Source organism: Lissotriton vulgaris, chromosome 11, assembly GCF_964263255.1.
Source record: "Lissotriton vulgaris chromosome 11, aLisVul1.2, whole genome shotgun sequence".
NCBI classification, from domain to species: domain Eukaryota; kingdom Metazoa; phylum Chordata; class Amphibia; order Caudata; family Salamandridae; genus Lissotriton; species Lissotriton vulgaris.
In genome coordinates this window covers 1,034,490,996-1,034,503,608 of record NC_141699.1, presented here as the reverse complement: position 1 = coordinate 1,034,503,608, position 12,613 = coordinate 1,034,490,996, and positions in this window count along the sequence as shown.

Below are 12,613 nucleotides of genomic sequence, written 5' to 3'. Positions count from 1 at the left end.
ACTATCGAACATCACTCAAATGCCCCATGGGTCACAGATTAACACTATTGAACACTGCATCCATCGCACACTAATATATACATTTTGTCAATTTGCCACATTACTGCCGGCAAAGATCCAGAGTGTGAGTGCTTTTCCTCCTTTCCAACAAAAAACCTGAGCAACAAACATCACAATTCAAGCTACACACTTGTTACAAAAGTGTTGACAGACTCAAACATAGATAATTAACAACCCACAGAGATGAACAATTTATCTCAGACATTTCATTGATTTTTTTGTTCCATAATTCTGCATAAGATCTCTCCTTCTATGCAACGCATTAACACATGCAAACCTCGCACAAGTAAATATTTTTTAAGCAAATTAAATGATAAAGGATTGGGAGATGTAGTGATGCGCCACTCACTTGAGTATTAATACAATTAATGTTATGAAAAGGAGTATAAAAAGAAACACCACATTTCCTCTTATTAAATACATCACCTAAACAAGGTGTAGCACACAGATTGCGCAATATAGCACAGTTCCGCAAAATGCTTTGTACTTTAGCAAGAGTACTCATCGGCCAATCATAGGTATATCTATGTGTTTATCTTAGCAAATAGTTTTGTGGAGAGTTTGTTGGCGTTGAAAGATCAATCAAGCACTTTCCCACCACCTTACCTTGCGTGGTAGCAGTCTATCAAATGAGACCCATGATTTATGGAGGATAGTCATTGAGTATGTCTCTGTATAAAGATAATGATTCAAATGTTATAAATATTTTGCAGAATAAGAACAGCAACTGCTTTAACATTTCCACAGTTTTATAGACTGCCTGAATGGTGGCTTTGATTGGACATTATTTGGCAACCTAAAGATGACTTTCATTGGTACTGTCTACACATATTTGGAGATCTCTCTGACATCTCACGAGGCCCTTATGAAGTGTCTTATTTACTATATTATACATAATCCTTACACTAAACACTGTCTGGTGTCTCTGGGTACAATTTTAACAATACAATTCCTTCATGCTCCTTTCCCTTTCTTTCCCACTGTGCACCCATCAAGATAAATTCGAGAATGTTTTTCTATATAGTGGTTCAATATAAATGTAATTTGATTAGAGTGATAGTACATTGGCAACTCACCAGTATATTAATGCCACCTGTTAGGTAGCTGCTGGTGCTGTTGTCCATCTAATATAACAAATCATGTTCTATTTCACCCATCGCTTTCAAGGCCTTCTCCCCAAACCCTATGATGAGACTAGGGTTTTGCAGATCCTTGAGAATCCATTGACCCAGCTCCTGTGATTTGAGGGCACCCCAAAGTAGCCTACCTGTTCCAAATATATTAGCTAATAGACCTTGCTTTTTTGGGTTCATTTATTTAATCTCTTTCTTATGTACCATATGCAAACAAACTGATTACGAAGGGTAAATTGTGGAGATTTGCAACTCATTATACTGTAACCGTAAATTCTGCCGGATTCTTGTTGTTGATCACTGTGTACAGTCTGTGCTGAATCAAAGAGAGAAAGAAAAAGAAGTCCAAAGGGATAATGGTCAAGAGTTCAGGGACCTTGCTCCGCATAATTTCCATCTCATCAAGACCAGAGAAAGCAGCTTATGGAAACCTTTGTTTAAGCATCAGGTCCATTACGAATATGGCACACCGACCGCCACCACCCTGGCGTGTCTGCCCACCTTATTATGTGAGTGATGGTAGGACCACCACGAGACCGCTGCCTCTGCCAGGATCAAGGATTCCGCTGCGGCGGCAGACTGCAAACGGCTTAAATATGCTGCAGTGCCTAGCATATTATGACCTGCATATCTACCATCCTTTTCATGGCGGGGGCCCTGCCTCAAAAAGGGTGTCAGACATGCAGGTAAGGGGCCCCTAACAGGGCCCCTGGCCGAATGTGGGCCTGGGGGTGCATGTGGGGGGCTACATGTTGTGACACCGCACCCTAATTCCTGCATGGTGTGCCATGCACAAGATGGTGCATGGTGTCCATGCACAACATGGTGCATGACACACCATGCAGAAACATGCTGCAGGCACTCTCACGCTGGCGGTAGGCTGTTCAGGCTCTCCTATGAGCCAAACACATCTGCTTCCGTGAGACTGCTGCCACAACGCCCACCCACCCTGGTTTAAACTCATAATCTGGCAAGCGAGCTTATCACGGACTTGGAGGTCTTCCTTGGACTGCTGCGGTGGCGGTCCCATTGGAAAACAGCTTGAGAAACAAATGTTAAAGAGAGAAGTGGTACTAAAATTCCTAGCCAGACAAGACCAGGACTTTTTGAAGGAAAATCATATGGTGGGTAACAACTACGTGTTCCTGGGCAGATGGAGATATATGGTAGAGGTATACATTCAGGGTTCAAATAAGGGTCCCAAATGGTATGGAATCATAACCCATAAATCTTTTCCACTGATGGTTACCCAGACTTGGAATGTCCTGGGGGTTGTTACGCAGTAGTGCGTGGGGACTGGAACGGGTAGAAGATTACAGTGCATTCGTTGTACTTCCCACAGCAATTACAGAACAGACAACCATGTTGAAAAATATGTGGAAATGGACAGTACAATCCATGGATACACTCCTTTTTATAGGTTGGGGTCTCGCCCTCACAATGCTGAAGGAAAGAGACAGAATTACCCGGACGAATCAGATGGGTATGAAAGATAAGCATATCAAAAAATTCCCAAAAGCTCTAGGGGAGTTGAACCTCAGGATAAAGGCTCATCCTGCCACAAAACGATACCCATCCATGTCTAATGGTATGAAATCACTCTCTAGATGGGACTACATTCTGGTGCCTTTGAAACAGGGAGGAAGATACCAACAGTTTCGGCCAAGGGAAATATCAGACCCCTCCCCATTATGAACTAGCCATGACACTTCAACCTTCTGAAGATGTGGTAGTGAAGACTGGACCCCTGGGAGCTGAAACACTGGGACACCAAGAAATACATCATAAAATCAACAAAACTCTTTTTCACAGAAAACATAGGGATGGTGCAGAGATTTTGGAGGCATGCAAATCTGCCACTGGGGCAGCTTATGGCTATCACTTCTGGCAGGTGTAGAAAAAGCGCCAAATGCGTGATAGAACAGGAGTACTGGATGGGGCATTCGGAAGTGGTGTATATACAACAACTAAAGGCCAATCTATCCTATTGAATTGCTCTAGACAGAGATGAGTAGAGGCGACTGGTGGAGAGGCAAGAGGGGGCACTATAATGGGAAAGACACCATAAACCACACAAAGTGGGCAACAAAGCAGACAACGTGAGGAAGGACAGAGGTGAGGTTGATGGGTTAAAATGAAAAGGAATGGAGCAGAGGAATCATCAAAATGGATAGAGCAGTATTCTTCAAACAACCCAGACTTAGATATTCCATTGACAAGATGGAAATATTTGAGGGGTACATCCCAACTCCTGGCCTGCCCCGAGAGGTTCGAGTACAGCTAGATTTAAATACATAAGGACTAGATCTCACAGAGGTGGTTAGACATCTTGAAAGTGGGAAAACCCAGGAGCCTCATGGCCTACCAACTGGGTTCTTTAAGTGCTTTGGGGAGAGACTGGGAGGGCTGCTCAGGTACATGCAGTACAACGTTGTGAGGGAAAGGAGCTTACAATGGGACTTAAGGCCAGACATTCTCATACTCATTCATAAAAAAGCTAAATCGCTGGAGGAGTGCACAGACCTATTTTACAACTCAACGTTGAAGGCAAAATCTTGGCAAAAGTACTTGCCAATCACGTTTTTCACATGTTTGATAAACTAATAGCAGTAGAAAGGATTTATGATGCACATGTCCACATGGATGTTTGACTAGATTGAACATAATACAAGAACCTGTAGCATGGTTGTCTTTAGCTGCCAAAAGGGTATTAGACTTACTGGAGTTGTCGTATCTGATGGCAGAGGAAAATGGGAAAGCAAAAGGGGCTTCCTATCTGAATTTTTTCCCTGGATTGAGCTGGTTTATACCAAACAAAATTGCTACATTTTCGGTCAATTGGCATGATCTCAGGGGAGTCCCACCGGATCACTGAAATATTATCGACGATCACATTATCGACTTACCAAAATATCGTTGACAAATTATCGACGACAAAAATATCGACTTTCTATACTTATTACACAAATTACAAAAATATCGAGTCAAAAATATCGAGTACTTACTATATCGAATACATAAATATCGCTTCAAAAAATATCGACTACAAATATATAGTTGGATATGAAATTTGCCCTAACACTACAAAAATATCGACTAAAAAAATATAGACTACCAAAATATCGTAAAAAAAAAAATATCGAGTTCATGTTTGTACACTTTCATTTGTAAAATACCATCTTAATCATCAATACAAGTCATTGCTCTATACAAAATACATTTCACATATAATACCTGTTACTTAAATAAAATTACTATCAATCAACATTTGCTATACATTCTATTACATGCATTTTATCATTTTCTAAATTTTCTTTGCATTTAACTAACATATTCATTACTTATTTTCACATAAAAATCTATTTCATTTAAAAACGAACCTGCTTTAATGCGGGAATCACCACATATCACCATTCTCACATCAACAAACACTCCAATTAACTAAAAAAAATTTAAACTAGCCTATACAATGCTTCATTACATCCTACAACCAATCAAATCAAAGCACACATAATACATATACTATAAAAGGGATACATGCATTCTACAATTTGTTGCTGCTACCTCTCTGGAAAGTAGATGCCAACACTCTGAAGATTTTGTTGCAGAATAAACATCTTCAAAGATCCAGCTCACTAGCTAATTAATCAAGTAAGTAACACTGCATTTTTTAGAAATCTAAATTAGAAGTGCACTATTTTCCTTACATGTCCTAACTCTTACACTTATTTTATTTTCATCTCTTCCTACATTTCTGATAGAAACTACTCCAACACAATTCCTATTACATGGTCATATTTCTTCACGTGCAAAATCAGATAGTAAGTATATAATAATGCTCTGTTATACACCAACTGCTGTTTTTAAACACTAATTTACAAGAGTATTTAATTTTTATAAACATTATATTTACAGATATACTGAGATTGTCCTATTTCTACACCAAAAAGGATAAAACTACACTAATTACACATGTAAGTATAGATGTGTTTGTTATGAAACAGCCAATTTTATTATTGCACATTTCTAAGCAACATATCTTGCTTTTTACATCTTCCCTATAGATCATTTGAAAGATCCAACATCAACTATACCAAAAGACAAGAGTACCCTTCTGAAAAATGTAAGTATAATTGTAATTTGTCTAAAACTGGCCTAAAAAACGCAAACTATATTCTTAACACCATGTTATATATTTTGAATTGCCTCTACAGATATTCTCAAAACATCATACATCTATTCTACATATCCTATGAAAACATCCAACACAAACTATACCAATATGCAAGAATACCCTTGTAAAAAATGTAAGTATACTTGTCATTTCTCTAAAACTGCCGAAAATAACACACACTATGTTCTTAACAACATGTTATCTATTTTATATTTCCTCTACAGATATTCTGAATACATCATACAGCTATTCTGCCTACATCAAAGAAAACGACTTATTTAGAAGTTAGTATACTTTTAAATATTTCCCATTTCCAAATGGTTCAATATAAAAATTATAATAATTTTCATTTATTTCTTCTATCTACTCTACAGATCAGACCTGTACTAACTTGATGTACGCCACCAATTACTACAACTCTACTATTTAAACAAGTAAGTATATGTAATGTTTACATCAAATGTACAAGTAAGCAAAAATAAAAACTGCTTTTTAGTAGGAAATACGTTTGTTATGTGTAAACATTAACGTGGCTTTTCTATATTTTCATACCAACAGCAAATAAAGACATACATACAAGAAAATCCTTCTAAAGACATTTCTGCTTTTGTGACTACTACTTTGATTAACTGTAAGTATAAATACATCATTAATGATGTTAGCACCACAAAAGGAAAAAGATGTGTTTTGATTTTGTTTCTTTCTACTCTTTCCTAGAACAAGTAAATCAAAATGACTGAAGGTGCAGAATTTGTCATGTCTCAGAAAAATAAATTACTATTATGCTACATGGGTTATGTGTATAATCAGGAAAGACAAAGTGGTAGAAAAGTATTTTGGAAGTGTACCAAATATTACTCCAACAAATGTTATGGGAGGGCTACTACTGAGGAAACGAATGTGCTATTTACTAGGGAACACAATCATCCCCCAAATGTCACAGAAATTGAAATTAGAGATGCTTTAGAAAGTATTAAAAGTGCTAGCACACAAAGTGATAAACCAACAACACAAATCCTTAAAGAAGAACTGGTAAAAGTCCCAGCCCATGCTTCAGGTCAACTACCCTCTATTGACTCCCTGAAACGCACAATTGCACGCACTAAACGACTCACTAGCACAACCCAACCCAACCCAACAACTTTTGAGGAAATTATTATTTCACCAGAAATGGCCATCACACACAATAAAGATAAATGTATCCTTTTTGATAATGAAAGCAGTACAAACAGAATAATTATGTTTGCAACTGCAAGTAATTTACGAAAAATCCAACAGTGTCCCCAATGGATGATGGATGGAACATTTAAACCATGCCCAAAACCTTTTTATCAACTGTATTCCATCCACGGTTTATACCATAATTCTAACATACCTTTCATTTACTGTTTGCTACCCAACAAACAGCAAAACACTTACACAGAAATTTTAAATGTTCTCAAAACGGAAATCAATAATTATTTTCCTGAAAAAATAATTATTGATTTCGAATTAGCTATGATTAATAGCATTTTGAGAACATTTCCCCACACAGCAATCCAGGGTTGCTATTATCATTTTAATCAGAGCATATGGAGGCATCTCCAAAAATCTACTTTAAGTATACTATACTCTACAGATAGCACCTTTGCCTATCAAATTAAAAAGTTAATAGCCCTGGCCTACGTCCCTGTTACAGATGTAGCGGAACATTACAATTTATTAATTGACAGCACATATTACAAGAGGAATGAGGATAAACTAACCCCATTACTGGACTATTTCGAAGACACTTGGGTGGGAAGGTTGCACAGATATGGACATCGACGCCAGCCCAAATTCCAAATCCCTTGGTGGAATGTCTATCTTAGTACTTTAAACCAAGAGGCTAAAACCAACAACAGTGTAGAAGGGTGGCATAATGCTTTCCAAGCAACTACAAACAGAGGCAAACCCACATTCCATAACCTTCTAGAAGCTTTGAAAAAAGAACAAAGCTATCAGGAACTAAGAATGGAACAATCAGTGTCACAAATAGGTCCAAAACTCACTAAACAAACTAAACAAATGTTCCGACTACTTCAAAGTCAAGTCACACTATACCCTACAACTAGAGGATTAGAATACCTGTCAATAATAGCTAAAAGTCTACTATAAAAATGTCAACTAAATAGACTAATGTCTTCTTACAATAATAGTAAAATTTAAATGTCATAAACATATATAATCAATTATAAATAATACATATTTGTTTGACAAACTTATTAAAATTAATAAAAATATTTTGTAACAAATATGCAATGTTTATAATTTCATCACACATACACATAACATTAAAATTCGACATTTCCCACCCAATGAAAATTGTAAATAAAATACTTACAATTTTTGGAGATGAGAAAGACGTAATCAAGCAAAAAGCAATCCATAGAATCCAATCCAATATCTTACAATTCCAATATGGGAAACCCTCAAAAACCCAAAAATGAAAGTGTAAAATTTAAAAAAACGCTCCAGGGAATCCCGAAAACAGTAGTGTGGACACTTTAGTATTTAAAGTGATATACACACAACTTTTAAAAAATGGTCACGCATATCAATGTATCAATCCGATTCGAAACCCTCCAAAAAACGCGAAAAAGGTTGAAAAAGTGTTAAAACCGCTCCTGGCAAACACGAAAAATAGGAGATAAATGTCAAAATATAAGCATAATAAGTCAAACATTTGTTTCTCCGTAAAAAACACGCTTCCTTCCATGTAGTTTTCATGCGAGGAACCGGAACCTGTAAAATAACATACATAACGAAACCCACCCACAAATACCCCTTTCACATTTGTAAATATACTAACAATTAACATTAACCATGTAAGAAGACATTTCCGAACACTTAAAATAACACTTGAAGCAAAAAAATCACGACACATCTATAACGGAGACTTTTCACCAAAACGCTACTTAAACAATTAATACATACACCAAGAAACACTACAAAGTTCGATTATACCCTCAAACATGACCACTTACTTATAATTTGTAGGTAAAAATAACCTTACCTCTCTCCACGCGAAGCAACTCCCAACCGCGAGCTTCTCCAGTCCAGAATGGAGCGCAATAACCTTACGCGGTAAAAAAGTAGTCCCCTTAACCCATTTGTGTAAAAGTATAATAGACAATACAATGTAATAGTTAAAAAATATAATACATACACATGTATAATTTTACAAATTAATACACTATATTCATTACAATTTTCCTTATTTAAGAAAAATAAATATATTTAATATAAATTAATATATAATAATTATTATATATTAATAATATTAAATAAATATGTAAGACTTTGAATAAAAGATGTAAATATTTGGTTATTGTGTACATTTATATGAATAAGTTTGTGTTTATTTGTAAGTAAACATTATAAATGTTTATGGTAATAATTAATAATAATAAATAATATAACTTATTTATTGTTATTAATATAACAATTTGAACGATTTACTATATAAACAATGGCCTGAAAAAAAGTATTTATTTTATCTGTGAATGTATGTTTTTGTGAAAATAATAAAGGAATGTTTATGTTTATTAATTAATAATAATAAATAAAATAGTTATTATTTTTATTAATTATTACAAAATGTTTTATAATAATTTCTAACTATAACAAAAGTATATAATAGCTTAACTAATATTTTGGCAATACCAGATATTATAATTCAACATATTGTTTCCCTATACAATTATAAAGTTTACAACCGAATAGATTTCTATGTTTAATTTAAAAACAACATTTTCTGACATATATACCAACAAATATTTTATTTTGTATTTCAATTTCTTCTAACAAATGTAATAATAGTCATGTTACTTGTTAAAAAAAATGTTTTATATATATTTAATGATATTAATATTTAATATTAACATTATTAAATATTAATGTAAGAAATGTATTATAAATCATTTTTTATGTATTTCAATATAAATACTTGTAACTGTAAGTGAATGATGGGAATATGTTAAATTTACTGAAATAATGTTGTAAACAATTTTATTTTTATTATTGACAACATGTATATAAATGTAAATGTGTTATTCTGTGAATACTAAAAGTCAAAATAATGTGATGTTATTTTTGTTTGTGATTGTATTGTAGTACACAATAAAAATTAAAAAAATTGTTTAATAAAGTTTTTTGAAAACATCCATGTTGCATTATTTTTTAATATTAAAAGGCAGTAATGAACAAATGTATGCAAATGTGCTGCACACTGACCGATTTAATATGTCCTATTGCTACTCCAGTCAAGCTAATATCATAGAAGCTGCAGGACACTAGCTAAAAATTATTTACTATTCCTACTCCAGTCAAGCTAATATCATAAAATGTGGTGGACACTGACCAATATTTATTTAGTAATCCAACTCCAGTGTAGGTAATATCAGTGATGGTGCTGGACACTAACCAATTAATAATTAGAATTCCAACTCCACTCTAGCTACTGTCTGCAAAGATGCTAATACATATATTTTTTAGATAAAAGTAAAACTTAATAATGTAAAGTTATATTTTTTTGTATTTTCCTGTAATAGCTTTAATGTATAAGTGTTTTATTTTACACTATACACCAGCACTCCAAAATACCCAAAACTGTCCCTGAACACTAAAAATACCCCTTCACCCCAAAGCCCAAAACTGACCCAGAACCCTACAAATACCCCTTTATCCACAAACTTAAAACTGACCCTGAACCCTACAAATACCCCTTTACTCAGAAACTGAAAACTGCCCCTCAACCCCAAAAATACCCCTTTACCCAAGAACTGAAAATTGACCCAGAGCCCCAAAAATAACCCTTTACCCACAAACTGAAAACTGACCCTGATCCCCAAAAATACACCTTTACCCAAGAACTGAAAACTGACCCTGACCCTTTTAAAAACTCCTTTACCCACAAACTGAAAACTGACCCTGAACCCTACAAATACCCCTTTACCCACAAACTGAAAACTGACCTCAACCCAAAAAATACCCCTTTACCCAAGAACTGAAAACTGACCCAGAACCCCAAAAATACCCCTTTACCCACAAACTGAAAACTGACCCTGATCCCAAAAAATACACCTTTACCCAAGAACTGAAAACTGACCCTGACCCTTTAAAAAACTCCTTTACCCACAAACTGAAAACTGACCCTGAACCCTACAAATACCCCTTTACCCACAAACTGAAAACTGACCCTGATCCCAAAAAATACCCCTTTACCCAAGAACTGAAAACTGACCCAGAACCTTTAAAAAACTCCTTTACCCACAAACTGAAAACTAACCCTGAACCCTACAAATACCCATTTACCCACAAACTGAAAACTGGCCCTCAACCCTAAAAATACCCCTTTACCCAAGAACTGAAAACTGACCCAGAACCCCAAAAATACCCCTTTACCCACAAACTGAAAACTGACCCTGATCCCAAAAAAAACACCTTTACCCAAGAACTGAAAACTGACCCTCAACCCAAAAAATACACCTTTACCCACAAACTGAAAACTGACCCTCAACAAAAATAAAACCCCTTTACCCAACACCTGAAAACTGACCCTGAACCCTATAAATACCCCTTTACCTACAAACTGAAAACTGACCCTAAACCCTATAAATACCCCTTTACCCACAAACTAAAAACTGACCCTGACCCCAAAAAATACACCTTTACCCCTGAACTGAAAACTGACACTGATTCTTAAAAAACACCCCTTAACCCACAAACTGAAAACTGACCCTCAACCCAAACAATACCCCTTCACCCAAGAACAGAAAACTGACCCTCAATCTTTAAATAAGCCCTTGACCCACAAACTGAAAAGTGACCCTTAACCCTTTAAAAACCCCTTTACCCACAACCTGAAAAATTTCCCAAATCCCACTAAATACACCTTTACTCACGAACAGAAAAATGACCCAGAACCCTAAAAAATTACCCTATACAAAAAATTATTTAACTGACCCTGAACACTATAAATAATAATGTACACAACATTAAACAATAATATTTAATTAACAAACAAATAATAATTAACAAAAACAAAAAGAAAATATATTATCACATTAGCTATAATAATAAATTTGATTAATTAATATTGTTTATTTCCAATTAATTAATTAACATAAACATACATTTATACATTAAATTTAAATGCATCCAATTAATGTAATTAAGTCATTATTATTAATTAATTACCAATTAATGAATTAAAATAAAATGCAAAATATTAATAAGATAATTAACCAATTATAATTAATTTGTTACCAATTTCTAAATTTCAATAATATGCTAATTAATAATAAGATAGATCACTAATTATTATTAATTAATAACCAATTTATCAATTAAAATAATATACAAATCAATAATAAAAAACATTCACTAATTATTATTAATTAATTACCAATTAATCAATTAAATAATATTCTAAATACTTAATAAAACATTTAACTAATTAATATTAATTAATTACCAATTAAAATTTAATTAAAACAATTAACAAACATATATTAATTAATTAATTATTATTAAATTACTTCCCACCCTATTCCCCTATAAACCCACAACCCGCTCCTAAACATTAACTACTATTTATTTATATTTTATTTCTTTTTTTTTTAACAATTTTTTTCTAAATATTCTCGATATTTTTGGCTTTCACTATTTTTCGATATTTTGTCTGGTCGATATTTTTGAGTCGATATTTTTGTATTCGATATTTTTTGGTCATTTTTTCAGTCGATATTTTGTCCAACGATATTCCTATAGTCGATATTTTGTTAATGTCGATATTTTTCCGTCGATATTTTGTCCATTCGATAATATGTAGTCGATATTATGTCCAGTTACCAGTCCCACCATGGCCGTGCTCTGGGATAGCACTGCCTACTCTCCCTTGTGTGCATTTTTTCTTTAAGCAGTTTACGTGCTTTGTGTATTCCGTTTTACTGATGATTGGTGCTAATTTTGCTAGCTTCATTACTAATGTAACTTTTACTATATTCACATAAATAAATACGTTGGAAAGGCCATAGGAGTGCCTTTGGTGGAATTCTTTGCAGCAGAGTTTATGAGTCTATTCCCACTGCTCCTGCGTATCGAGCCTTCTCAGTAGAACATAGCCGTCAACAATATCACTGGCAACCTTGACAAGGGGTCCATATGAGGGTGGCATCTTCTTGCCAGACTTAAGACTATGCTAGCGGGCGGCTCAGTTACTGAT